Source organism: Schistocerca gregaria, chromosome 2 (assembly GCF_023897955.1).
Source record: "Schistocerca gregaria isolate iqSchGreg1 chromosome 2, iqSchGreg1.2, whole genome shotgun sequence".
NCBI classification, from domain to species: Eukaryota; Metazoa; Arthropoda; class Insecta; order Orthoptera; family Acrididae; genus Schistocerca; species Schistocerca gregaria.
In genome coordinates this window covers 179067703-179094027 of record NC_064921.1, presented here as the reverse complement: position 1 = coordinate 179094027, position 26325 = coordinate 179067703, and the positions used below count along the sequence as shown (strand labels likewise).

The 26325-nt window shown below is 43.5% G+C and overlaps 1 protein-coding gene across 24 annotated transcripts in view; it reads right to left on the bottom strand.

The window, feature by feature from the left end:
* The window catches only part of LOC126336637 (stress-activated protein kinase JNK), an 886954-nt gene that overhangs the window by 133700 nt on the left and 726929 nt on the right, over positions 1-26325 (bottom strand). The window lies entirely within an intron of this gene.

Here is a 26325-nt window from a genome sequence, read left to right as displayed (position 1 = left end):
TGTCTGCCAACAAGCATTATAGTTGTCTTCACAAAAACTTGAGAAACGAGCACCAGGTTGTTGCATCTACTCTCAAGGGGTCAGAAAGGTAGCAGCGGTAACAATAAAAAAGTTCATGTTTGCCATCTTACTGACAGAGATCAGCAGCGAAGCCAGCCGGCCGTTGTGGCCGAACGGCTCTAGGCGCTTCAGTCCGGAACCGCGCTGCTGCTACGGTCGCAGGTTCGAATCCTGCCTCGGGCATGGATGTGTGTGATGTGCTTAGGTGAGTTAGGTTTAAGTAGTTCTAAGTTCTAGGGGACTGATGACCTCAGATGTGAAGTCCCATAGTGCTCAGAGCCATTTGAACCACCAGCAGCGAGCCTATTTCTTTTAACAACATAATTTACAGCAGTCAGAGACTCGCATAATATGTCTGAATGGCTGAACCTGATCATTTTCAAAATCGTCAGTCTTCGTGGAGTTAATGGAGACTGAAGGTCACTCGAAATATCGATAAACTGGAACCGGTTTAGCGACCGATACATATTACGCTACTATATGACTGCAATCAACTTTATCGTCGGCAAGTAAGTGTTTGTGTAGCCATAAAGCAAACAAACGGAGACGGTATACAAAGCCAGCTGACCTCAAACAGCACTCAAAGAGTTCAGAGGTCAGTAACGTATCTCGACTTTGCAGATATCAATTTACGCGATTTACAAGCCAGCTGTCTGTGTTTATGTAATGATTCGCTGAACGTAGTTTCCTCGTTGGATAAGTGGTTGCTACGCAAACATCCTCAGTATAATTGGGCAATTCGCTGGCGTGACAGCACGGGGACTAAGCGAATACACCAGTGCCATACCCCGTCTACGATAGTTTTTAATGATGGGAATACACCAGCTCCCTGTGTGTGTGTGTGTGTGTGTGTGTGTGTGTGTGTGTGTGTGTGTCTGTGTGTGTGTGAAAAATGCAGGCCTCGTCATCGTGCGGATTACATTGTGTGTAACGCTGTAGGCTTTCTAAGCAACCACCAGGTTTAGCATATTCGCCTCAAATCCGTCCAACACTGACACGCCTAAGATAGCGTGACTTAAGGCTTGGCTATTATTAACATTTTTACAATTATATGGTGGGCTTTTGATAGCTCTATGACACTGCCTCGCGCTCTGATTTTTCATTTAATTTTATTTTCGAAGTCAGCCGTCTTTCTACCACAGTAAGTTACTATACCGCGTATGGCGGAGGCTAATGGACGACAATCATTCACACCGCCCAAAAAAAAAAAAAAAAAAAAAAAAAAAAATCCGTCCCCTCCTACTCAGGTCGCGTATAGAACGTTAAATGTCGGCACCGATCTGTATACGCTTCATTTTCTCTACATGTATCGTTTTAGTCATTACTTGAGGTGTACAAGTGGAGCATGAAGTCTTATCCCGATTACAAAAATTTGTTTCTTGCAAACTATGCTAGATACAACACTACCGTTTGCTGGAAGTGGTAGCTTCACTCATGAGGGTTTTATGGATATACTTCTATATGTGCTCTGTCAACACCTGGTTTCTTTCCTCTGTCTCTAGTTAAGGTTGCGTAATTTAGGAGTGCTGTTGTCACAGCGGCGTCTATACAAAAGAATGAGCTGTGTGCCATCTGGCTTCAGAAACACGGTCGTCTATTGCAATTCAGCAACAGTTCCGCAGTGCCTATGATGAAGCCCCTCCCTCCCCCGAAGTGAAGAGCATAAAATGACGGTATGAAAAAATTACAAGAGCTAGCAATGTTGGTGACAAGGCAAAAAGCGGTACACCTTGGATGCGTGACGACACTGTTGATGCCGCGCGTACAGTGTTCCAAAGCAATCCGCGGAAATGGACGAGTTTCTAGAGAAACTGGAGTGTCTCATTCGTTTTTTATTCCTCGATGAAGCGACTTTTCAAATCCCCAGGAAAGTAAAGTGGCATAATGTCAAACCTTGGTGCCGGAGAACCCACATATCGTGGTACAGCTCATCAGAAACACTCTGAAAGTGAATCTATGGTGTGGCTTATTTTAGAATTATGTAACTATTCTTCTTCACTGGGCCTACGATTAAGTCAATAGTTTACCTGGACATGGTGGAACTTCACGTTGTTACAGAAATTTCAACGAGAAGTAGTGTTTCAGCAAGATGGTGTACCGCCTCATTAAGGTTATTTATTTGCCAGTTCTTGGATGAAAGCTTTCTGGATAGATAGATCCGGTACAGATGGTAAAAAAAAAATGACCACCACGTTGACCAGATATAACGCTTCTTAAATTTTTGTAGGGTTACGTTATGGATAAAGTGTTCAGTTCACCAATTCCTGAGGGGCAAATTCATTCTGCAAATATACGAAATGCTGTGGAGGCGATGACGGAAGAGATGTTGGCAAAGACATGGAGAGAAACTGACTACAGGCTACAAATTCTATGGGCAACAAACGGAGATCAGGTGGAAATGCATTAATGAAAACCTATGCTAAGCTGCCTTTTGCAACAAACCGCACAGCTGTATGTGGCAAGTTTTTCAGAAAAAAATTTTGTAATCGGGAAACGATTTATGCTCTCCCTCTATACTAGAGAAAGTAATGTGATTACCGACTTGGTTTCGAACGTGGGCTCTTGGAATTTTGAGTGTGAGGTTATCCGCGATGCACAACAGTGTCTCCAACGTAGCTTGTACCGCTTTTCTAAGATGCCGACTCACCAAAAACGGTACTACTTTAAACGTCCTCTATCCCTTTCGTGAATCCAACTTTAAAGAGTCCCACTTAATCTAAGAATACACAAAATTGGTTCACAACGGTGTTGTAAGCGACCTCTTTGGCGTGTGAATTACACTTCTGTAGCATTCTCCCAAGAAATCTGAGTTTAGTATTTGATTGTCCCACGAGTAGGTACAATATATGCAATCGTTGCACTTTAAATCGCTCCGAACAGATACTTCTCGATGCATGGCGGTGGGGATTTATTCCAGGAACTCATCACCGATCATCTAGTCAAACGATATCGAATATTTTCGACTGCATGTGCGCATTACATTACAATTAGTTGTGTAGAAGGTTAGCGGCAAATCTTTATCCCATGTATGATAACCAAGTTTTCTCCACATCTCCCATAATTCGTTTACTTGACGAGGGTGCGAAACTGTAAAGACCGCCTTCTACATTTCAAGAAAACCCGTCGTCAACTTCAGCTAAAATAAATGTCGTGTGGCTAGGGCGTCCCGTCGGGTAGACCGGTCGCCAGGTGCAAGTCTTTCGATCTGACGCCACTTCGGCGACTTGCGCGTCGATAGGGATGAAATGGTGATGATTAGGACGATGATGAATCTTTGTCTTGGAGTGCCTCTCTGACGATTGCTCGGTCCATAAGTTCTGTAGTCTCCCTAGCTCGACCTCTTTCTTCTTGACGCTATGTTTGATCATGGTTCACCCATTCCTGCCATCATTGTCAGAGAGGCACCCAGTCACTGAGCGGAGAAAATCTCCGAGCCAGCCGGGAATCGAACCCGGGCCCTTAGGATTGACATTCTGTTACGCTAACCACTAAGCTACCGGAGGCGGACGACTTCAGCTCATAGCTCATCTATCCGATGATCTGTGTTTGCGGAAACCGCGTTGATACATTTCAGTTGTTCAGTCTCCCGAATAGCCATCATACACCAACAGATGCGATGTACGTTGTTCTCCAACATACTGACGTCACTGACATAAGTCCGATGATTTTGTGGGTCTGTCCTACAACCGTTTTACGTTGTTCCAGCAGTGTAAGATGAACTAATGCTAGACGAGGGGCCATACCTACCGCATACACTAAATACAACCAAATTCCGGCTTCCCATAAGTTGTAACCATAAGCTGTGCGAATTGAGTTTATTTTGCCTTTAGTTCTCCCTTGTTTCTACAACTGTACTTTCGCATCTGCACGACAGCCTAAAGTCAGAAATGTAACGGGACCTCCTTCGATGAAAAAAATCGGAAAGCAGAATTTAGTATTTTGACTTCATTTTACGATTGCCAACAAGCATTTGTACAGATGAGGTTGTCCCATTTACAGATTGTAAGAAAGATCAAAATCTGTTAAGGATCGCCTTTTGTGACCGTCGACATTTTTAATTCTCAAAATACTCACCAAGACAAAAAAGGACACACCACGAAGGCTTTAAGCAAACTCGTCACAAGTGGCTATTCATATAGGTACCGACGGAAAATACAAAATTGTTAACTCTGGCAGCTGATGGGTGAACATATGACGCTGCAGCGCTATTTCACCACCCAGCTGGTATGGGTATTAAACAGGGAACATAACGATACCAGGGTATAAAGACTTTGCGAATTTTATACCTTGTACTGAATTGGAGGGGAATTATATTTCGCAGACAGAGGCGTGAACAATATACGCAAATGTCAGCATGTGAGAGTGTGCGTGAAGTTAGGCTCGAAGTAGCCGGTTGGAGTAATCGGCGAATTTTAAGACGATCGGATAGGAGTGATGCCACGATTTGACGATGATGGCAGGAATGGGTGAGCCATGGTCGAACACAGCGTCAAGAAGAAAGAGGTCGGTCTAGGAAGACTACAGAACGTATGGACCGAGCAATCGACAGAGAGGCACTCCAGGACAAAGATTCATCATTATCATCGATATGATGTGCAACTGGCGCTACAGTGATCACAAGAACCATTAACAGCAGACTCAAAGAAATGTGGCTCAGCTCAAGGCGACCCTTGCGCCGACTACCAATGACCGCTGCACACCAACAAGCCACTTTGATGTTGGGCCGGGCACAGTCGCCAGTAATCTCATTGACCGGAGTATAATTGTCTTCAGTGATGAGTGCCGTTTCGAACGGCCAGCGAAGACGTCTCTGGAGACGCGCCACACTGCAGTGGGATACCAAATTGTCACCACCCGCCATATAGTGCGACAACCAGGAGTGGTGGTCTGGGGTGCTATTTTATAGCAGAACCCCTTTGGCTGCCATCCACGGCACCCTTGCAACGCAGAGGTACGTCGACAACATTCTACCTCCCATTTTGTTGCCCTTCACGAAAAGCCATCACGTGCTTACATACCGGCAAGATAATGCCCGCCCGCACACGGCGAGAAGTCCCTACTGCTTAATGCTTGCCAAATCCTACCTCGGCCTTATGAAATTACAATGAAATGAACACCCTTAGCTGCTTAAAGGCGTTGACATTCGTCAACGGGGACAGATGAAAATGTGTGCCCCGACCGGGACTCGAACTCGGGATCTCCTGCTTACATGGCGGACGCTCTATCCATCTGAGCCACAGAGAATAGCGCGACTGCAGGGATTTATCTCTGGCACGCCCCCTACCTTGGCCAGCAAGGTCGCCGGATCTCTCCCCAACTGTGAACGTTTGGAGCATTATCGGCAGGGCCCTGCAACCAGCTCGGAATTTTGACAACGTAACGCGTCAACTGGACAGAATTTGCCACGATATCCCGCAGAAGCACACCCAACAACTCTATCAGCGAATGGCAACCCTAATACCTGCTTATTTGTTTATCTGTACAAGTGCATCACATCTACAGATTTCTGTCCCATACAGTTATCTCCTTCGCAGTGCGTCTTTTTTACTTTTGTTTCCTCCACAAGCGTGTATGCGTAAATACAAGAGTTTATTGTACACAATCACTGCTGGGCGAGTACGCGTACTAAAAGTGAGGGGATTTGTAGAACTTCTGTATCTGCACGAGCCACCCAATCTTCGATGTGCTGGTGGGATGAATAGTAGCTGCCACTTGGCAGCGTGAACAGCGAGCGAGGCTACGATCTACCGGCGGTCAACAGCGCACGGTAGCCTCGGCTGAAGAAAATGAAACACAATAAGTTATATATAATGTTGAGCTGTTGTTGGGATTGCGCACTAAAGAAATTAATGCGCCAGGGCAATTTTGTTTGAATCTATACTGAATTGAATTTAATCTTGAATATTGGACTAAATGTAATCAGGGACTCAAGAGGAGCAATATTTGTCTGGAATTACTAAAAGTATAAACTACTCGAGTTACATCAGATACACTTTGGTTCTTCTTGTAACCGGAATTTATTTGATGTGATGTTACTGCAGTGTGGCTTTGGAAGTAAAGATAATTTATATTCAAACATTTTAACTCACGTGGAAAATGGTTTCGTGTTTTCGTGGTGAACATTTGTTCCACGGAAACTCCAGAATCTCATGTGTGTTGATCATTTATCAATTGTGAGCAGTTGCATTCTTTTACCTTGCATTTCACAGTCCAGTTTAAGATCCACGATACAACAAATACTGTAAATATATCCAGTCAGTCAACAGTGATGGCTCGTACAAATTTATAACTAGGTGCTCCAGTGTGATAACCTATAGCCTTTTGACTTACAAGGCTACTAATCGTAATTAAAAAATGTGTGTGAACTCCTAAGGGACGAAACTGCTGAGGTCATCGGTGCCTAGACTCGAACCTCCGGCGGGAGGGGCCGCGCAATCCGTGACATGGTGCAATAAACCGCACGGCCACTTCGCGCGGCAGTCGTAAATAAACTGAATTTTACGTAAATTGAACTGTTCAAATACATTTAAATTTTCGAATTAATAGTTCAACATTGCAAGGAACAAAATGAAACGGAAAAAATGTTAGTAGCAGCGGGAATCGGAGCCAGAGCCGACTAATTGCCAGTCTGTTGTTTACACCACTTGCCCACAGTGACGTCGCGACAGCAATACTTTATGAATCCCTTAAACTGTATGCTTGCACAATGTGCTACATGCAATTTGAATGACAAGTACTAACTTTGTGCTGTGAGCAACGTAGCATTCCCAGTAGCGGGAGGGATGACGTCACATCAGAGCATGCACAGTAGAAGACAGACCAAGGCAGACAGCTGCGTCTTTTGTCCGAGTTGATCCTAGCGGTGCTGACTATCATTTCAGCACTCGACACTGGTTTCTAGCCGACGACGACAGAGCAGCAGAAAACCTGTTTTCGTCCGTTTTAATTGCATACCAGCACGCATTTGAAGATAAATGAGGTTATTTTAGTGCGACGTTTACAGTGAGGTGTAGCACATTAGCACATGATAACCAGCCGCCACAGCCACACCCGAAGTCAATATCTGACTGTAAGGAAGATGTGGGATCACATAATTTTTAAGTTTGTCAGCCCTGCCATTTCCAGTACAAACTACGCATGTTCAAGCGATTTCGAAGTATTTTATTCATATGCTGTGTGTCACAGTTAACGGAATGTGGGTTCGCTATTATCAATTTAGTGCAAGGAAACAATCCCGATGGTGTAATCACTATGTGTTACAGTCAAGCAAAAATCACGAGGATTGGCGTTTCTTTAGCTATGAATCTATAAAAGCCGCCACAAACTGTATGTTATGGTTAGGACTGAGACTGTACAGTTCAAATTCTTGCTCCAGTACCTGTGGAGAAGACTTGTAGGCCATTAAAAGCAAAAAACAAACACCTTTCGGTACCGGCAGGCACAGACTGCGCAGTTCAGACCCCTCCTGTATGCACATGCATCAGTCGTCCTTGACTTCGAGCGAGCTCAGGTGCGTCTTTCCGTTCTCAGTGAATATGTAATCAGCTAGTTTCATGATGTCTAGTGCATTCTGGTAGCCAAAAGTCGGCCTTGCCGCCATTGGACTTATGAACCGTGGAAAAAGATTACATGGGCAGACTATTTCCACGGCGTGTTAGTACGAGGATTAGTCAAAGTTGTAGTCATCACTTTCAAGATATCTAGTTGCGACCACTCCTGATAGTTTTAGTTGTACTCCACATATTCACACACTGAGACTCATTTTTTTTAAAAAAACCATGGCCGACTCTGTGGAAACCTTCGTTGTAGAAATCCGCACTTTGGCTGTTCACGAAAGCTTCCCCTTGGAAAGTCAACTTGTCATTTTGCAATTATCTGCCACCGTACCTGTTTCTTCGACCAAGGAAAGAGGAAGACGTCACTGAGTGCCACTTGAGGATAAACCGCAGGAGGGAAGAAGAGAGTGGAAAACAACATCTGTGAAGCCACTGGAGCGGCACTTTGTAACTGCGCTGAGCAGCAGCGCTGGGGCGTTACCGTACCCCTTGGGACAGCTTCCCGCGACGCTGCGTCTTGACAGTCTACTGCAACCTCATCAGGAGGTATCGGTAGCATGGTCCTGCAGAGGTTTCCTCGTAAGAGGAACATAACAGCACATCATAGCAGTCCCAAAAAACACCTAGGATCAACTTTCCCGGGGATGGTTAGAGACTTCACCGTTTTCGGCGAAGGCAAATCCACAAGTTTCCACTGCTTGTTTTGCTCCTGTCTCTCGACGTCATACTTACAGATCCGCAAAACGTCCATGGTGAGACGAGAAAGAAATCTAGATCGGCCCGATACCGCTGCAACACTGCCGTTGCTGCTTCGGTTCGGCGCACTTTCTGAATGAGTGTGAGTCGTCGTCGAAACCAATGGGTGGTAACCTTAGCCCTGTTCAAAATGTTGTGCAGTACGAAAACTGATTCGTGATTGATCGTTATTTTTTCAGTAGCGCTTCGATTGTGATAAGGCCTACGAACAGGAGGGCCTCCACTCCTCTCGCGATAACTATTTCTTCACAAAGCAATAGTCTTTCTCTTCGTCCTTCGCCATTCCGACTTGTCTAACCTCAATGGAAGCGCATGTGTCATGTGGTATTGCGTTGTTGACGCCTACTTCCACCAACTCAGCTTGGATTGACGCAGTGTTGTTGCCCTTCAAAAGCAGAAAACGACTTATTGCACCATACTCCACGGTATCAATGAGTTGCGGTATTTCGTTTTGGATCCTCTAGCGGTGTACTACAGTACTATGGAGCGGGTATTTCAATGTGTAACTGAACTGCAGACAGTGTCCTTCAAATAAACAAAACAATTTATTAACTATTTTTTTAGAGGGATGGTACTCCTTATACTCCATTCGTGGTATGTTCTCTCTCTCTCTCTCTCTCTCTCTCTCTCTCTCTCTCTCTCTCTCTCTCTCTCTATGTATGTATGATTGTATGTATCTGTTTATCAATCTGTTTTACTCTCTTCGGCGACCATCATGCAACTTATCGCTCGCCTTGGCCGTACTCGACTGTGGACGTCAAACAGGAAGTTTCGCCTAGAGCCGAGTAATCAGCGCTGGTTGACTGGAAACTCGGTAGTGCTACAGAGGCCGGAGCCGCATAGCTGCTAGCGAGCCATGACAGAGGGTGCGGGTGCGGGGGTGTGAGAGAGTGAGGGGAGGGGGTGGGGGTGGGGGTGTGGGGAAGGCAGGGAAACCGCGACCGACACACCTGGCGCAGGGTCGGGCTGGGTGGCGTGAGCCGCGCTGAGCTGATCGAGCCGCCGCTAATTGAAGGGACGGACGGCCGGACAGCCTCGTCGCCGCCTCGTCATTAACTACGGGCCCCGGCTAACGAGGTAGCCGCGGTCTCACTCGGCGGCCCAGCTGTCTCCGGCCAACCGTGTGACGTCTCGTATTTCCAAGTCTTCATGCACTTAGCTTCAATTATCTCATATGTAAAAACCACCAAAAACAATTGGTGTAATATTCATCCTGAGGTTAAAGCTCACTTCCTGTCCGTGTTTGCTTTCAAATAAAGAATTTTTGAAAAAAGGAATTCCGCACCGGGCGAACACACTTTCCTCCTTTTTCACTCACAAATCTTTCTGTGTAGCTTAATCACCGTCATTCAATAGTAGAACATACTGATGTTTGTGTAGCTGTCTGTCGTCCGCAGTACACCTGATATTTTTCTACTGTTTGTCAACAGTAATGTCACAAAACTTGCAAATGACAGACTGTACAAAAATATCATTTCTACAGCGGACGAAAGACAGTTAAGCGAACCGAGCGTGGTGGCGCAGTGGTTAGCACACTGGACTCGCATTCGGGAGGACGACGGTTCAATCCCGTCTCCGGCCATCCTGATTTAGGTTTTCCGTGATTTCCCTAAATCCCATGCCGGGATGGTACCTCTGAAAGGGCACGGCCGATTTCCTCCACCATCCTTTCCTCACCCGAGCTTGCGCTCCGTCTCTAATGACCTCGTTGTCGACGGGACGTTAAACACTAATCTCCTCCTCCTCCACAGCTAAGCGAACATCATCTAAGAAAAAAAAAAAGAACCCATTGACGATGAAGACACTATACCTAAACATGTATGACTAAAAACAGAAGAAATTTATGCTTGCTCAAAAAAGGAATTCCTTTTTCCAAATCATACTTATTAGGTGCAATTTGCAGGCTACAACCAACAACAGATCGAGCCCTTGGTACTAAGGCAGCGTCAGCAATGTCGCAGACATAAAAATTCTGGGCCGGTCGACATTGGACAAAGTCAATCATTTCATGTGCGCGGTCTGACAAGGAAAACTCACCATTGAACCCCCTCGGATTTAGTGGTAAAATGGCCCTACAGATAGTCCGTCAAAAACTGAACACAGATCAACCACGAAAACAGAAAAAAGGTGTACTGAGCTGTGAAAAAAGAAGCAAAATAAAAGTAGTGAACGGTCCACGCTCAACATATGCAATGTCAAGCGAATACCAAGAATCACGGCGTCGTGGTTGTGTAGTCACGGTGTTGCACTGCACAGCGGGAAAAGCGGGTTCAAATCTCCCTCGTGCCCTTTTTTATTTCACAAAATTATGAACTTTCTGTCCTGTCACTGATGTGTGTCTTCACCTTCTATGGTTCTGCTAGTTGTCATACTATCCACTGGTCACAGAACACGTCATATGGTAAGAATGTATTACCGTCGCAAGTAAATTTGAGGAATAGTGAGAGCAGGCCAGATGCTAGATAGACCTCTCACAGAAACAAAAACAAATAAATAAATAGGTGTGAACTATGTTACAAAAAAGGAATTCAAGAGGTAAAACTTCCAAAACGGAACTCACGAGTCATAAAATGTGGTAAGTATAACACACACACCCTGTGAGCTGACACAACGACTTCATGGTTATAAATCACATTTCAAAACCATTTTCTTACGCTTATCAGGGTGCGTTATAAAATGGTTACCGATAACTTTATTCACTCCGAGGTCTGTGATCTGACATATAAAATTTGATGTACAGCGTGTTAAGAAGAAGTGCCAAACACTTTGAGAGGTGGTAGACTCACCAAAACAAGAAAAATAAGTCCGATAAACATGGGTCCGGAAACGCATACTTTCCAACATAAACGCGTGTTTGTAGGAACGGCTGCGCGACGCTTGGTTGCGGATATTAACACAGTCGATGTAGAGGCGCTCCATCAAATGTGTCGGCAGGGAACTACAATGTCTTACAGTATTCTACCTACTATTTGGTGGTCTGCAATCAGTAGCACGGTTTAAGTCGCGTTGTAGGCTACGTTTTCGTTGTGTTATGACCGTTATTGCACAGCACTGCCAACCTCGGTACGTACCATGGTGTTTTGCCTTCTTCCAAACACGGATTCACTTATGTGTTTACAGTTATTGGCTCCGTTTGCACGTAAAAACGGTGTAGTGCATTTACATTTTCTCCCTCCCACCACTTGTTAGTAAAGGAAGCCTACTACTCGACAAGTGAAATGGGTATATGATATTCTAATATGGTTCAGCAAATAAGGTAGCATGCGAGTCCCTGCCCTCTACGCCGAAAAATATCCACAGCGCAGAGTGCCCTCTGATAAGCTGTTTGGCAGACTTTTCCAGCGTCTGAGGAACACAGGTACCCTTTCTCCAAGGGAGACTAACAGTGGAAGGTCCCGCACAGTCCGCACACCTGATGTGGAGTAGCGTATGCTACGTTCGATGGAAGAAACTACTGGGACCAATGTGTTACGAAGAGCAGCAGCAAAACCTGTGCCTCACATTCTTATCTTGGGGAACTTCAAGAACAACTGCTGTACCCATATCATCTACAGCACGTTCAGACCCTAAAGCCACAAGATCTTCATGGTAGACGGCATTTCTGACAATGGCTGTTGCAGAAGTGTGCCGCAGATCCACTGTCCACATCCCAGATTTTATTTACGGATGAGGCAGGGTTCACAAGAGATGGTGGTGTTGATTTCCATAAACAGCATGTATGGGCAGATGTAAATCCAAGTAATTTAGGAAAGAGGGCATCAACACCGATTCTCAATCAACGTATGGGGAGGCGTACTTGGCGTGGATTAATAGGGCCATACGAGCTACAGCAAATGGCAACTGGGGCGCATTACCTAGACTTGCTAATTAATGTATTGCCTACCTTGCTGGAGGCCGTGCCACTGCATCAGCGAATACAAATGTGATTCATGCATGATGGCGCACCAGCACACTTTCTTCACATTTTAGGACTGCTGGATTGGTCGGGGTGGGGGTTGGAGTTGGGTAGGGTAGTGAGGGTACACTTCGGCCTGCTCGTTAACCGGACATCAAAAACCTAGACTTTTGGTTATGCGGACACTTGGAAGAATTGGTCTACGCCACGCCAATCAATGATGTGCGGACACTACAGGGTCGCATCTTCAATGTGTGCCAGCAGGTACAACAATAACAATCTGATATACTTCGAAGGATGCGTCATTCCTTACCCCGAAGGGCACAAGGGTGCATTATCATGAATGGACGCCACACTAAACACCACCTGACACATGTTTAATGATCTTATTTTTCTTGTTTCGATGAATACTACCACATCTCTAAGAATGCTAACACTATATATAATGGAACCTCGCCCACAATAACAGAATTGTTTTTCACAACAACATAACTATACACCTGGCAGTCTTCTTCTTCTGCTCCTTCTTCTCCTTTTTGCGCGCACGCACGCACGCACACACGCACACGCACAATACAGCGGCACTGCGGGGTATTCGTTTAGATACTGATTGTGCAAGAATTAGTAGCTGACCTGAACATAAGTAACTAACTATTCCACAAGTATGACTCAAAATCCTCTACAATATTGCTGGAAACATTAACTGCCGTAAAATACCTAGAAGCAAGCATTTGGAGCAAGATACAGTACGATGCATACAGCAAATGAATGTGCTATGCTGATTCGTTTGCAGGGATCTTAAAAAAATGTAGGCAATGAGGAGGATTTAAGTGTGGCAGGTGAGCGGCCGCAAATCCAGCCCTCAAGTGACGTACAGGTTCTAACGCTACAATTCGGACCGAAGTATGGTTTTTTTTTTCTAAAAATAACTACTCCTAAACGTATGGTCACAGCTCATGTTGGAGAAGAACATACACACAGTGGACAGAAACAGTATGTGAAGGTTGTAAGGAAGTCGCAGGGTAGGCTGTACTGAGAAGTGACTGTTAAGAGTAAAAAATCAGATAATTTCCGCCATTTCCTAGTTAATTAGCACTGACATTAGTCAATCAGGCCGTTAAGCGCGCAAATCCACGCGGCCCACCAGAGACTGTGTCGCCAAGAGTGTAATTCGTTTGATTTCCTACAACCGAACAAGATAGCGATACAAAAATTGGACATGGAGCGGCAGTAATCATCGAACCCGATTCAAAGGCTGAGCATTCTCATGCTCTATCATCCATGTTATGATAACAACAGACACTACTGTATCTGCCGCATGAATCCGCGCGCGGCACAGCGCCCTGACTGACTAACTTCAATGCTAATTAACTCGGAATCTGCACAAAGCATATTTTTTTGTTTTAACTATTATTTCTCAGCACAACTTTTTCTGCAACTCCCTTAAAAGTTTTCCAAACTGTTTCTGACAACTCTGTATATGCTACTCTGACTGCAGTACGACATCCTGGTCAATTCCACTTACGCATAGCACACGCAAGAAAGTGAACAATGTTTTGATTAAATCCTAAATCTTTCTACAATCTTACAGTAGCTCTGCAACGTGTGTAATTGGGTGAGGCTGATCTGCAAACCAGCCGCATCGTGGTGAATGATCCAATGGACATTGTTGAAGGCTCTACGACACTGTTTGGAACGTATTATGTCCTTATATCTCATTTGAAACAAAGACGGTGTACTTCTCGCGGAACGCTATTGGGTAATGGTCACCACAACACACTGTAAGACAGCACGGAGGTGTTACAAATCGGGTTTGTCGGTACAGGCCCCCCACCCCTCTTTCCACGTAGGGGCACTCGGATCGCCTCGGAAAGTATTTGTGTTTCCTCCATAGAATCCTTTTTAAGCTTCCAAAACATATGCATTTGTCTACAGACTTTCAGTGAAACAGTGGATGACACGGCGCACTATCAAGCAACTAAAGGGAGGGGACGAGTTCACACAGTGTCTATAGGAGGGTGGGGGGGGGGGGGGGTGTTGATATAAACTCTAATCTAGTCGAAATCCAATGTTACGCGCATGCTATACTCAACACAGTATTGATTAAACGTGCAGCTGCAAAGCTTCTTTTATCACTGTCCTAGAGACCTACACTCACCATTAAAAAACTTTATCTAACGTAGCGGCATGTAGTGATTTACAAGAAGACTTGAATAGGAGTGATGATGACTGAGCCACTAGTTTGTTAAAAGTTGTAGAGACTTTAGTGCTATATAAAAAATTGGTGGGGAAGTATTGCTGGCTTGCACCAAGAAAGTTTTATGTTCTGTTCCCTATAGTTTTAACAATTATAGGTTTAGGGATCTACGACAGGTAATCTGGCATGGCGGTGAATATTTTTTTACATGCATCATCTGCGCCAGCCGGAGTGGCCGAGCGGTTCTAGGCGCTACAGGCCTGGAACCGCGCGACCACTACGCTCGCAGGTTCGAATCCTGTCTCGGGCATGGATGTGTGTGATGTCCTTAGGTTAGTTAGGTTTAAGCAGTTCTAAGTTCTAGGGGTCTGATGACCTCAGTCCCATAGAGCTCAGAGCCACTTGAGTCATTTGAACACACGCTGCTTCTTTGGGCTACCATATTTTCCCTTATCCCCCGTGTGCTCCTGGCATGGCACCTAGTGACTTCTTCCTTTTTCCTCCGATGAAGAAATCAATGTGCGATCGTTATTTCAAGAATGACGATAAGGTGATTTTCGAGGTGGAACGTTTCCTGAACACCCAATATGCAGATAGGTACAAACATGGTCGTCCTCGTTAAGAAAGGTGTGACAGATTGGAGAGTATATATGTGGAGAAGCACTAAAATCTTCACCGTTTTATGGTCATATAGCTCGATATTTTGGAGGTGATAGTTAAAAAATTTATCACTACCCTCGTACGTGGATAAGTATAAGGAATTCCCACGCCTTCCCAGTTATCTGCCTCACAATGAATAAATGGTGCAATGTGGATCCGTTTCTGTGGTGACCGCACAAGTAAGTCCTAAGTTTGTCCACGGCGGTCGCTAACCTGATTCTAGATAAGCCAGTGTATTGTAGTGGTCAGCTGGCTTACTGTCAGCCAGGTGGCGCCGGAGGCGAGTCAGCAAGTGGAAGCAAAGGCGGGAGCGGGTGGCTTGTGCCTTTGAGCTGCGCGCCGCGCCTGCCTGCAAATGTCGCTCTCGTTACGGGCCAACGCGCGCTTCATCTGCGGCATTGTGCTCGGCCAGCTCTCTTGGGGCACCCACCGCTAGAGTGTCAGCCACAGGGAAATTACGCACTCACCTGTGCCCGCCGAGCACTTTAGCCGCGACTCGGTTTCGCTGGGTAGCCGACCACCACAGGGGCGCATGCCAGTGCCTCTACCCCATATCACGGGCAGGCCTGCACAGAGACGCTGTGCTTTTTAAGACGAAAATGAACTCTCTTACAACAATGCCGACGCTAACGAAGCACATTCCATATGCCAAGTTTGATTCTAGACTGCCTTCAAATCATCATTTTTCTTCTTCTTCATCTTCTTCTAATATCGTCTCCTTGTAGAAGGATGGCAACAATCATGGAGTATTCCTTTCTTCTATTAGTAGTTGGCGAATTTTACAGTTTGTATGATCGTGGTCCATGAAACTTGATTGTTCCCCACCTTTCGTCCACACTTGCGTTGGACATCTTCAGGGATGTTCTTGCTATCGCTTTTGCTACCGCTGAGTCTAAATAAGCCAGTGAAGATGTCCAACGTAAATCTGGACGAAACATCAGGATAAATCATGTTCATGGACCACACCCATACAACCCGTAAGATTCAGCAGCAACTAACGAAGCCCCGTGAAAGACTACATGATTCTTCTGCGTCTTCCCAGCTGTTCTAATTCGTGTGGCAATATCTAGGATACCACACCGTTCTAGGAGATTCTGCTACCCTTCTCCGGCCGAATCCATGTTCTCCTTTTTCCGTTAAAGATGATTTACATTAAACTACACTCTCGTATGATAATACTTGTTTTTTACTGCGACTGATGTTACTTATATGGCTTCAAGGATTTTTTTTTAATCGGCGGGTAAAATATTTCATCAAATATTTTCCCCTGCTGTCCTTAGTTTGCTACGGTACATTCACATTTAAACGCCCCCATCCTGTTTATAGAGGTGGCAGTCCAAAATGCTACTCCATACACTCATACAATTAAACAGAGCACTTTATAATTTGCGTACGTTGGAAAACTGATTATTGGGCGTATATGTTTGAGTTTTTGAAATGTTTCATGTCCAGTCCTAATCCAAGTTTGTGTACCTCTATCATGATCCGAGTTTTCTGCTAACAAGCACTCTAGGTATATGATTCGAGTTGCCACAGCAGTAACACCCACTTATTAAAAAAAGAATAATCTACAATAATTTCCACCCGTGAAAAGCTTAAATCGCTTATAACATATACTGAAACATTTCCCACGAAAAGTATACGGCCGATTCCTTTTCGCGAACTTCCGCAATACGAGCTTGTGACTGATGTATAATTATTTCGTCGCTGACGGATATTAGACAATAATCTTCGCCTCTTCCTTCACTTCTTTCTAAAGACCACCGTTTAAAAAAAAAAAAAAATTGGTATCAAGTCTAAGCTCTTCACTAGTAATTTTACTTAGGAGGAGTTGAAAGTCTATTATCAGAGGATAATATCGAGTCATCTGCGTGATGTATGTTGTTGTGGTTCCTTCACGGAGACATCTCCAACTGCATAGCCTCTTCACTGGAGCCGCAATGTTTCCCAGGCACAAATTTCTTCACATAAGGAGATAGCGGACGCCTCAGTGATACGAAATCTGGAGCCTGTAGTTTTAGAGAGCGCTTAGGACCGGCTCAAATTCGAGTGAGCTATAATGTAGATAGCACCTCGACCTGCGGTGGTTGTTCACATATGGTCAACAGTGTTTCAGGAATTAGATTCTACTACCACTATGCTTTTGGTATAGGCCAATCACCATTAATTCCATATCATACCCCATGAGTAAGGATCACTACGTAACAATACAGAAACATGTTACACTCTTACAATCGACATGGTCAAATCTGTTACTTTTTTACCTGACACCTTTATGTTTTAAATTAGGTATGTAACACCTTGCATCGAACATTGCGGCGACAGCGGAACGTTTTCAAAGCTCATTACTAATGAGGAAGAGATTTCTAGGTCACGTGTTGAACGAACACATCCTGTACCAAAAAAGCGTGAGAAAAAATGACCGAAAACAAGCCGGATGAGGAAAAACTTCACTGTTTACTCTCTACGTAACTGTCACTACATACACCATCAGCCATCAGTCACTAGCGTCAAGTATTCAGGTGTATCTGCCTGGAGCGTTAAAGTCACACGGCCACAAAAATACAGTTGCGAGCAATTCACGAGTAGTGTTCACCAGTATGGAGAGACTTTATCAAGCTGAGTTAGTAGTGGTGGATGGCGGGAGAGGGACTTCAAATTTTCAGGCCCTCTCGATGTATTTGTTTAAAATACACTTATCGAGTAAGTCTCACAATATTTCATCAAGCAAGTATTCGATGAATTGTTGTGGGGCTTACGCAATATTACCCGGCGGCAAACCTTAGATGTGTATTTTTCTAGCGATTTTCTGTAGCGAGCAAGAGATTGTCACATTGATGTCCAAAAGACTCCACTGAGATGTGTTGCAAGAAACGTACAGCGCATCGTGTAATTCCGAGAGGGCGGATACCAGCCAGAAGCAAACGTTAAATGTATTAGCTGAAAAATAGCCGCTTCGCTTGGTCTTCATTTTCATTTGTTTCTCTGAGCATTCGAGATAAGTCGAGAACATTTGAAAGTATATTAAAAATGATATTTTAAAAAATCGTAACAATGTTGGTTTTTCATGCTAAAAATACTCTCGAATGCCCACAGTTACTCTTAAGCACTTTTAAAACCACTGCAGTAGTCAAAACTACCCTAATTTAAAATAAACTCTCACTCACTTATTCGTTTCTTAATAAAACACAGAGAGCATTAGAAAACATTAGTGAACATTGCAAAACATTCATAAATATTCGAAAACACTAAAGAAAACCTTGGAATATTCTAAAAGATTTCATAATATCTGTAAACCATTCAGAATATTTGAAAACGTTGGAGAACACTCCCGAATAATCTCTAACAGTCTCAGCCACTTCGGCACTCGACTATCATTTTACCGACTTCCCATTAAGATGACCATTGGTACAATGCCCTCTTTCGACAAAACTACCTTCGAGCCCAACACAAGCATTTTCAAACCGAAACATTCTTCATAGACTAGGGATAGAGAGGTACCATACAATAAAACTCTCATGAGGCTGCAGAGGTGGATTGCGGAGTGATAGCGGCACGGAAGGACAAACCGCGCTCACATTTCTTATATTTTTTGATTATCTCCCTTCACACACATCTCGCGCAAAGAACTCGACGGTAAAATCAGATAAATTGTTTTGCGTAAAGACGACGAATGGGACAGAGAAAGAGGGGGGCAGGGGCAGGGGGAGGGAGAGAGAGAGAGAGAGAGAGAGAGAGAGAGAGAGAGAGAAGATTCAAGCTGATAGTGCAGTCGTGCTTTCTGTTTGATTCAACAAGAAAGTAAGTGGTTACACATTGACTGGATGCTAAGTCATACTCATATTTGTTTGCAAATAAATAGATCATCTGTTTCAGGATGACCTATCTAGTCCATCTGTTGGGCGTAATTTGAATTTGGGCAGATGATGTGCCACTTATCTTCGATAACTTTCTGCTTCTGCCGTGTTATGACGACGGTGTTTGGTTTGTGGGGCGCTCAACTGCGCGGTCATCAGCACTCGTACGAAGTTCCAATTCTTACTCAGTCCAATTTTTTACTCAGTCCATTCTAGCCACTGTCACAAATGATGACGATGATTAAATGATGAAGACAACACGAAGACCCAGTCCCTCGGCACAGAAAATCTAGAAAATCTCCAATCCGGCCGGGAATCGAACCCGGGACCCCATGATCCACGTTCAGCAACGCTAGCCACTAGACCACGAGCTGCGGACTCTTTCATCTCAAATTCCAATCAGAGCTAAATTCCACAGATTTCCCACGCTACTACGAATATTAAGATTGACTTTTACTGCTGGATAAATGAGATGCATTTCACCTCAATCCCTCAAAGACGCTGAAATTAATTCCAACAGCCTGCTTCCACATTTAAAAAATAAAAAAAATAAAAAAATGCTGCACTGCGGAACATGTCGACAGTCTATGGGCTGTTTTATAGTCATGTCTATACAGAGCATAAAGTATGGCGTCTTTAAAACGTTCGAACAATTGAGTATGACATACAGTCCCCCCACCCCCCTCCTTCCCCCGCCCACACTCTCATCCACAAGATATCAATTTTATTACGGGTTCATTTTCGCAAGATACAAGCTGCAAACCCAATTAATTCGAATGGTGTTCCTCTGTGCTTTTTTTATAACTCCCTACGGGGTGCCGCATGGATTAAGAATCACATAACGTAGAGATTAATAAACTAAATACGCTCGTATTTCAAGAGCTTTGGTGATCTTTATTACGCGTCTATCTGGAATTATGCCCGAAGTGATTGAGATACCAATAATTGTATCTTTAATGAAGATGAGTGAGCGGAAAATAAATAACCGATGCGTGTTGCCGCCGAGCGTGATAACGTAATTCCGTATCGGAGATATTTATAGCTAAAAAAAGAGCAGCTTGAAGTGAAGTATCTTATAAATGGCTCCTGCCACAGGCTTTGTTATCACAAACATACAATTTTTTACCAAATGACATACGATCTCTCAAGTTTCCTCGGCGTGATTTATTAATGGTGTGCTTTCAGGCGTTCAGGCGAGTTATTGGTTTCATTTTTATGCCCATTGACTGGTTGGAATCCAAGCACACCTGAAAAAAAGACTAGTTCGATCTCGGAATATTGTGCAAAAAGAAAACGATCAAACAACTCAGTCGAATAGCCGAAAGCGCATCATTAATCATATCTCTATACGTCTCCTTTCTCGGACGGACGTTCGTGCACATGTAACGTCAGTGGTATTCTGACTTACATATCTACCATTCATTGGCCTAACAAACTGTGCGGTTTCTCTATTTTAGATGGTTGCCGCTGATTCATCTGAACATTTAAATACCTTTATTCCGCATTTAAATGGGAGATTTTCTTTATTGTAATATAAGCAGTTCGTATCCAAGCGGCCTTTCCATAAAATACAGATTACCGCGTCTGTAGTTTACATTTTGTACAGCGAACTGTTTGATGCTCGGTAACAGGTTAATTCCAACGTAAAATCGCCAAAACTGCTATAAGCTTCTCCGAACACACTGTAGGTTAAAAAAATATAAAGATCAACTGCACAATCATGTTTCTCGTGCCTACGCTTTCAACCTGACTATGTATCCCAGCTGGATGATGCATTTTTTCATGAGGCTAGAATGGCCAAAATATGGTTTAGTGTGGAACTGTGTGACGTAACGAGATGAAATCTTGGTCAGATGACGTTTCTCTACATGCACGAGCAATATGTTACCAGAAATGACATCTAATGGCCACGTGGTGGTTTGCTTAACAGATGAGTCGGTGCGCGCTGGACGACGAGCGGCTTGCTCACATTGCCTGAGAGGGGGGAGGGGGGGGGGGGGGAGGCACATGGCCGTTGAGAAACGAGCGGACTGTACGGACTTCAAGAGATAGCGGCTCTCAGACAAACTGTAAAAATAACGTGGTTGCATTTTATTCTCTTCACTTTTATTATGATATTTCATGAAGGAATTAAGATATTCAATGGACAATTATGATAAATTAATGACAAAGTTGGTACGGAATTAATGGTTATCAGAGCTGCTTATATGATTAATGGTTCCAGAGCTACTAATGTAAAAACCTATTTCAGTACTGTACTTCGAAGTTAATTACCTCTCTTAACGAAATTGATATGACAGTGAAGTGTCAGATCTCGGTGAGAGCAAACTACACACCAGAATGAAAAATGCTTATATCATAGCACGAAAAAGGCGAATATGGCATGGGGAGATTTAGGGAGGTAAAAAGAAGAGAACTAGTTATTCGACTTGCCTGACAGCTTTAAAATGTCTTGACATACTCGCGCTTTTTTACTTGACAATATTAGTATGCATATTATGAAATGCAATGCATCATGTCAAGAAAAGTAACATGATGTAATGTCGTATGTCACGACACATGTCATCATCCAATCCAGCACGGCATTTGTCATGTCGTGCAATATGACACAACCTGTTACTAAAAATGTGGGCTGCATGCATCCCCACTCTCGAGTACTTCCTACTGAAGATGCATCCCTCTCTCTAGCAGCACATTGCAACTACAAGGACTCGCTGCGCTGGAGAAGCAAAGTTAACTCGAACAAAAGCGTGAAATGTCAATACGTCGCGATTTAAACGTCTTTGAAGCTGCCAGATAAGATGAAAAGCTAGTTGCCATCTTTTACATCTGTAACTCTGTGCAGGGCATATTCGCTTTTTTGTGCTATGATAAGAGCATTTTCCAATTTGGTTCCCAACTTTCATTCTACCGAATTTTGACATTAAAACGCCTTAGCTTGGCAGCCGACGTTGATTCTTTTTTTCCGGGCGATGATTGATTCGGTATACCATTTCCCTATTGTCTTTCGAACCATGTTGCTTATATCGTGGCAACGGATAAAACTTCCACAGAACAAAATGATGGCCACTAAGTCCCCGTAAACGATCAAACAGCTGGTCAAACTTAACTATGTGTGGTTAACATTTGAGCGTATACGGTGGTCTTTCAAGTGTTTGCCAAAAACAGATCTTGTTTGATGTGTTTGACAGGAATTATGATCGACGGAAAGTTTGTATGTTCAGTGAAAAGCTGTTTTATTACAATTTATCTCAGTATATCGTTGAGTTCCCACAACCATGGAAACCGCGGTCAAGTATGAAAATGAAACAGCGATGATAACTACCGAAGTGATAGAGGTGTTCCATCTTTTCCAGCCATATATTATTCATGAAAAATTTATAAACAAAATCATTATTTACGCATACAGTCACATACAAGCGGAAGTGGAATGAAATAAAACAAATTGAAGTTCTCCGGTTCTTCCACGGGCGATGTGGGCTATATGTTTCTAGGCTGTGATATTTTAATGAACTGTCCTAGACGAATAAGTAGACGAGAATAAATTTTCGCATACTTGATCTTCTTTCTCAATGTGAGGGCGAAGTAACGCTTAACAAGTTATTGAATTTTTCACTGTCCATGGGCAGCAAGTTGATGTAATCAACAGGTTCTGAATGAAACATTTCCATTAACAGATTTTCATCTGTATGTTCCTCTCTCGTTTAAAAACCATTCGCTGGACTAGCGTCTTGTTTTCTTCTTTTTTTAAACACAATGCCATAGTCAGTGATGATGTTTTTGTGGTCTTCAGTACAAAGAGTGGTGTGACGCAGCTCTCCATGCTTTATCTGCATTTGTAGATATTCCCACTAATGGAAAAATACAGCATACACGAAAAGCTTCTGCTTCAAGAGTAAGGTTAAACTGACAGGTTTTCTTGGTACGTGTACGGACGTTTCACACATCCGTGGTTAGATACGAGTGAACTCGGCAGACAAGCTTGCTCCTTTAGGAGAGCCTTAACAAGTTACAAAAAATTTCATTATCCATTGGAAGAAAGCTGATGTAATCATACGGTTCTGACGATAATATTTCCTTTAGCAGACATTCATGGTCAAATCTCTCATTTTAAACCATTCCCTGGATCAGAGTCTTCTCCTACTTCTTCTTTAAACACAGTGCCAAACACACTGTCAAAATACCTACGAAAACGGACAGCCCCTGCTTCGAAGTGAAGCTGAACTGTCAAACGTCGTTTAAATGTGTACTGGCTTGCTCAGCAAATCCGTGTCTAGATAATTGCAATGTTGTCTAACACGTTTGATCGTGTACGCGGGCTTTTAGTTCATGTCTTTGTCTACCTTCTTAAAAACTTGAAACCGAATCGCACAACTTTGAAAAATACATGTGGCTAGCGAAAAAAATTCACAACAAAAGTTTTTTGTACGTAAAATCCGAATGAAGCTAGATTTTCGAAAGCTATTTTTCAATTTTACTGTAACAATGCATTTTTATTTGATTCATTTTAAACCATTTCCGCTCACTCAGTTAACGTAAGAACGAATTTTACGTGTTATATTTAGCCTGACTTTAAATCATCGCATTCAGACAATGGATAAAGATTATTGATAAAAAATAGCTTTGATTTTATCCATTTATCTACTTTCGTACAAAGTTTGAACCTATACGTACAAATCTTAAGTACAGAACTGGTGCGCTTCAAAAGCCTCCCAGATAAACGTGTTTTTGCCTGTAAAACTCGAACGGTGCACGTACAAATGGTGCTATTAGCTGAGCATTAATTTCAAGCCAGTTAAAATCTTTTGCAAAAGGAATTAATCGATTCGTGTAATTTGTCTGGGCACCGGCTCTGATTCGTCGTTCGAACCTTGCTTAATATACTGTAACATAGGTACAGTAAGGCAGATGTTCGAATGGCTATACAAATTGCCGCTGGTCCGAGCTATACCAAAAGCTTTTTACCTTACGTTCCTAGCTCAAATAGGACCTGACCAATAAGATGCCCCCCACCCCAACCGCGATTCTGCCCGTGGCCTTTTCAGACGTATTTATTACAGCGCTTCCGTGCTATAATGATATTTATTTACATTATGAACATGCTTGCTTAGTTACCGGAAAGTTGTCACTAATTACCATATTTAATTATTACTGAGAATTTACAACATAATTAACAGAATGTTACACACAGCAGCATGCTCTAACATTTAGATGACGCTAACTGCGTATTTTTACAGTCGTCAATTACGCGAGAACTGGATGCGGTACGTCAATTCTGAGTCCATAACTGGAAAGACGATAATTTTTCCCTAAGGGAAAACACCCTACTTATTTTGCGTCAGCATACAATTAAGATGTATTCTGAATGTTCTCAGATTCGTACCTTACGCAAATTCTACGAATAACAACTCATACTTGTAGGATATTTAACTTAAACATATGGCGTGTAGTGTCAAACTTTTCGAGTCTGGTGAATCAGGACAGTGTCAATTGGTGACTCATAGTGGGTGGTGGTGGTTGTTGTTGTTGTTGTTGTTGTTGTGGACTTCAGTCCTGAAACTGGTTTGATGCAGCTCTCCATGCTACTCTGTCCTGTGCAAGCTTCTTCATCTCCCAGTACCTACTGCAACCTACATCCTTCTGAATCTGCTTAGTGTAGTCATATCTTGGTCTCCCTCTACGATTTTTACCCTCCACGCTGCCCTCCAATACTAAATTGGTGATCCCTTGATGCCTCAGAACATGTCCTACCAGCCGATCCCTTCTTCTGGTCAAGTTGTGCCACAAACTTCTATTCTCCCCAATCCGATTCAATACTTCCTCATTAGTTATGTGATATACCCATCTAATCTTCAGCATTCTTCTGTAGCACCACATTTCGAAAGCTTCTATTCTCTTCTTACCCAAACTATTTATCGTCCATGATTCACTTCCATACATGGCTACACTCCATACAAATACTTTCAGAAATGACTTCCTGACACTTAAATCTATACTCGATGTTAACGAACTTTTCTTTTTCAGAAACGCTTTTCTTGCCATTGCCATTCTACATTTTATATCCTCTCTACTTCGACCATCATCAGTTGTTTTGCTCCCCAAATAGCAAAACTCCTTTACTACTTTAAGTGTCTCATTTCCTATTCTAATTCCCTCAGCATCACCCGACTTAATTCGACTACATTCCATTATCCTCGTTTTGCTTTTGCTGATGTTCATCTTATATCCTCCTTTCAAGACACTATCCATTCCGTTCAACTGCTCTTCCAAGTCCTTTGCTGTCTCTGACAGAATTACGATGTCATCGGCGAACCTCAAAGTTTTTATTTCTTCTCCATGGACTTTAATACCTACTCCTAATTTTTCTTTTGTTTCCTTCACTGCTTGCTCAATATACAGATTGAATAACATCGGGGAGAGGCTACAACCCTGTCTCACTCGCTTCCAAACCGCTGCTTCCTCTTCATGTCCGCCGGCCGCGGGTGGTCTAGCGGTTCTAGCCGCTCAGTCCGGAACCGCGCGACTGCTACGGTCGCAGGTTCGAGTCCTGCCTCGGGCATGGGTGTGTGTGATGTCCTTAGGTTAGTCAGGTTTAAGTAGTTCTAAGTTATAGGGGACTTATGACCGCAGCAGTTGAGTCCCATAGTGCTCAGAGCCATTTGAACCATTTTTTTTAACCTTTTCATGTCCCTCGACTCTTGTAACTGCCATCTGGTTTCTGTACAAATTGTAAATAGCCTTTCGCTCCCTGTATTTTACCCCTGCCACCTTCAGAATTTGAAAGAGAGTATTCCAGTCAACATTGTCAAAAGCTTTCTCTAAGTCTACAAATGCTAGAAAATAGGTTTGCCCTTCCTTAATCTAGCTTCTAAGATAAGTCGTAGGGTCAGTATTGCCTCACGTGTTCCAACATTTCTACGGAATCCAAACTGATCTTCCCCGAGGTCGGCTTCTACTAGTGGGTGTAAAAGGTATAAATTCCGGGAGAGGAATGTGGCGTGGGTGGGCGGAGGCTGCATGGGGCGGATGGTGGTGGGGGTGGTGGTTGTGGTGGTGGTGAGAGTACTGTACTAGACGCATTTGTGCGAGGTAGCGGTCAGTTTCGCTACATTGGTAAAGTATTTGTCGCAAGAAGTGATTAATCCAGGACTTGAACATTCCTTGGCGGTGGGGCTGGGAGGAGGTCTTGATATTTGTTACATGATGGATGGGCTACCGGCGGTACTTAAAAACTTTCGGAAGCACTTCGCGCTTGGAGCGATGCTAGGCTCCATACGCTACTTCAGAAGTTCAGTTAAGCCCGGCTGATCATACGAATTGCTAGAAGCTGTCCATATGCCTGAT